Source organism: Marmota marmota, unplaced genomic scaffold, assembly GCF_001458135.2.
Source record: "Marmota marmota marmota unplaced genomic scaffold, marMar, whole genome shotgun sequence".
Taxonomy (NCBI): Eukaryota; Metazoa; Chordata; class Mammalia; order Rodentia; family Sciuridae; genus Marmota; species Marmota marmota.
The window spans coordinates 27,811,228-27,815,390 of record NW_026000026.1 but is presented as its reverse complement, the minus strand read 5'-3'; positions in this window follow the sequence as shown (position 1 = coordinate 27,815,390).

The following is a 4,163-nucleotide window of genomic DNA, read 5'->3' as shown; positions in this document are numbered from 1 at the left end:
TAAGGGACAGCAGCAATAGAAAGCACAAGGAGGGGTGTTGGGAAGGGAACTGCTTTCTATGCTGGAAAAATCCAAGAAAGGAGAGAGAGAGAGAGAAAGATGTTCCTAATGAGGGTGCGTGTGCTTGAGTGACAAGCTAGCAGAATGTCCTGTACTAAAATGACATCCTAGGGCAGGGAGCCTGGCTCAGTGGTAGAGCACTTGCCTGACATGCGCGAGCCATGCTGGGCTCCATCCCCAGTACCGCAAAACAACAACAACAACAACAACTACAAAATACATCTTCACTACAGGATACAGATGAGCTGTGTTTAAATAGGTCGAGTGTGCAAGGGGCGAGATGGCTACAGACCCCACAGGGACCATCTGGACACTGGCTTTCTGAACAACTTCGTGGAAAACACAGGGGCAGGGAAGTCTCAGTCATTCAAGGCACAAAGCTGCAGACCTACTGTGTGTGGTAAGCATTCGCTAGGTGGGAAGTACAGGAAAACAAAACACAGGCCTCTCTGCTCTTACAGAACTGACCGCTTGGTGGGGAAGAGAGAAATAAAGAAGTCAACAAAATATAAATATAGAATTAAAAATAGTGGTGATTGCTCTAAAGAAAAGAATCGGGATACACAGGTAAGGGGTAACAGGTATGGGAGAAGCATCTCCCTAAGATATTGAGGAGACCATTTTCTAAGGAATATTCTATTCTTTTTTTCATTTTTTGTTTTAATTAGTTATACATGACAGTAGCATGCATTTATGCACTTTGGTATATCATACATAAATGGGGTATCATTTCTCATTTTTTTCTGGACTATTCTATTCTTGATATTCACTAGAAAATCAAGTTGGAAGGAAATTAAGGTTTGGATTCATCTTATCCAACCACCTACCTTGGGCCAAAATGGACACATTGATAGTAAACTTTAACCTGCCTGAATAATTTTATTGACTTGGGTCTCACAACACGTTGTCACTCCTTGCTGATTCAGCATTGAAAATTCCCATCTTGAACAACAGCAGATGAGGTAGAGAGTGAAGATGGGAGGGGAGGGGAGGGTGGATAGTAGGGGATAGGAAAAGTAGCAGAATACAACAGTCACTAATATGCCATTATGTAAAAATGTGAGTGTGTAACCGATGTGATTCTGCAATTTGTATTTGGGGTAAAAATGGGAGTTCATAACCCAATTGAGTCAAATATATGAAAGATGATATATCATGAGCTTTGTAATGTTTTGAACAACCAATAAAAAATAAATTAATTAATTAAAAAAAAGAAAATTCCCATCTTTATGTTAGGTTGATGTTTAGATTTTTGTCACTTTTACCCTTTGGGTCCCGCTCCTGCTGTATGCTAGCCTGGGAGATCCCCTAGGGAAGGAATTTCTGTCACTTGCAAACAAGTAACACAAACAGGTTAAATGAAGAGACAACACAGGAAATTTATTGGCTTATGTAAATGAAAAGTATGGCAATATTTTGCTTTGGGTAGAGCTTGATCGAGGAGCTCATTAAGGACCTCAGGACCTCCCATCAGGGGACTCCTTTCTCCTGGGTGTTGGATTCATTGTGAAGTTCCAGGTGCTTTTAGATGGCTTCCAGAAGCTCCAGGCTCTGCCACGCAGGTTTAAGTCCCATGTGCTATTTTCACAGTGATTCTAGTCAAAATTTCATGAGACCTCATTGGCTCCTATATCCAGTCACGAGCTAATGCCAATCATGTGGACAGATTAGTGTGGGGCTCTGATTGATCAGGACCAAGCCACCTCGACAGTCCAGGAGACAGGGTTGAATTCAACCACAGGTGACCTGGAGGTGGGGGAAGAAGTGGGTCATTCTGGAGAAGGAAACGTGGCTCCCGGTAGGTGAGGGACAAATGCTGGACCACTGGATACTAGGTGGTCACCCACTTAGTGAGCGGAGCCGGCTGCTGGGGTCTGGAGAAACTGGAGAGCTTGTGCCATGGGAACATGGTCCCAGAGCAGCCAGACCCTGACTCGCACAATACTGAAGACACCTGGATCCACAGAGGACGTCTCTCAGGGTTTCAATGTTGTCAAGTCATGTTTTTTAAAACATGACAAATAAGAATATGTTGGCATGACACAAATCACTCTCTTGCCATTATTCAATGACTTCATTTTAATTTTAAAAAACACCCCCCTGGGCTGCGGATTTCAAAACATTATCGCACTGGCCTCCCGTTCCTCAGCGTATCTCACTTGGTCACCACGAGGCAGGTCCAGAGGGTAGAGGGGTCACGGAGGACCTGGGTTCAGACCTTGCATCCCTGTGTGACCCTGAGAAAGCCACTGCTCTCCACGGAGCCTTGGTTTTCAATCTGTCAAGTGGGGGAAGAGACATGGGCTTCACTAAATGGAAGCGAAGACTCAGTACTGGAATGTCTCCAAGGCTGGCGACACACAGGAAGTGTGTGACACCCATGGCGGTCCTCTCTCCCAGGGTGGTGCCTGGTGATGGAGGGTCTGATGGAGGTGTGCGTCATACATTGTGGTCCCCTCTCACAGGGTGGCCTCTGGTGGCGGCGGGTCGGACATCTCTGGGGTGAGGCACACATCCCTGTAGAAGGGAAAACGTTCTGTTGGTAGTAAGAAGACAGTGACATTTAAAACATAAATATTTGTCATTGAGGTGTCTCGTGCCTACCATAAAGTGTGCTTAAGTGAGTGACTCCAGGGAGTTGCTGAGCGCACACACACCCCTGTGTGACCACCTCTCTGTCCACGGTATAGGACATTCCTGCCCCCCACGGGGTTCCACAAGGTCATTTTAATGAGCTGCTTGTGGGAACAGGGAGCAAGCTAGAATTGGAATCAGGACCAAAGCATGGCAGGCCTTCCAGAACACCGACCCTTTGTCCTGCCACAAAGGCCACTGTGCAGCCACCACAGAGCCGTCTTTGGTTAGGGGATGCCAACGTCCCAGTAACCTTAAAAAATGCACGTTACTAATAGGCGTGAGGTTCCCATGGCAACGCTGTACACCATCACGGGCGAGCAACGTCTTGTCATAATGATCGTGACAGTCATTATGATCCCTCGGATTTGGACTGCTCCTCCCTCGCCCTCGAGCTCCGAGCCCTTCATACAAATAAGCCCAGCGACCGACCGGGCTTGTCTGCTAATTAAAGACCCCAAAGTGAAGACAACAGAGATCCCCACGACTGCGTTGGGAGCAACGGTTCCCTAATAGGTGTCATCTCACATTCTTGATTCATGTGCTGGGTCCACGTCGCCTCCCTTTAGCTGTGGAGATTTATAATTACTCCCCCAAAATGTAAATGTGCACCTAGGATGCCTCCCGCCACCTGTCCTGTCTCTAACTTAAGCCAAGCCCATTATTCTTTGTCCCCCTCACTCTCCATCGCTCTGACAGGAAGTTTCCCTCCTCGATGTGCAACTGTCTGTCTCAGCCCCTGGAGGACACCTGCTGAGCTCCGACAGGACACCCGTCCTGGGGTCTGGGAGGGTAAGTGGTGCTTGGATTATTGGTGAGATCCGTGCAGCCTTTGAACCTGAGGAAGGAGCACTGGACTGAGAGTCCAGGGCCTGGAGACCCGAGCACGGTCTGCGCCCTGCTAGCCCGCTGTGGGAGGTGGCCTGAAACCTCTCCAGGACACAGATTCTCTTCTGTGAAATGATGTTAACAATATCGTAGGATCTCTTGTCCTCTCAGGAGCCGATGCCTAGTATCTGATCTGCATCCACCAGGAAATGCCGAACACAGCTTCCTTATCTTGAAAGGACAGTGATGGATTCTACCCTGGGGGGTAGGAGGAGGTCAAGGATGAGAAGACAAGGGTGGCCTCTGGCTCAAAGTTGTTGAGTCATCAGTGTCCGTGTCTTCCCCACTCGAGGCCATCTGGTCTCTGATAGATATTTATGGAGCACTTGTTGTATACCCGGCGCTGGATGAGCATCAGGGGATTCATTGGTGATTGGGCAAAGTCCTCAGTAGGTCTCAGGGTGTCGGGTGGTTCCGAGAGGTGGGAAGGAAAAGCAAGAGTAAGGGGTGCCAGTGGTGGAGAGCAGGAGCGGTCCCTCAGAGAGGTCACAAAGGCCTCTCCGGAGGGGTGACACGTGACCAGATGTGTCAGAGATTGAGTGGGGAGCCTGTGGTTGTGCAGGCAGGGTTGGGTGGGCTGG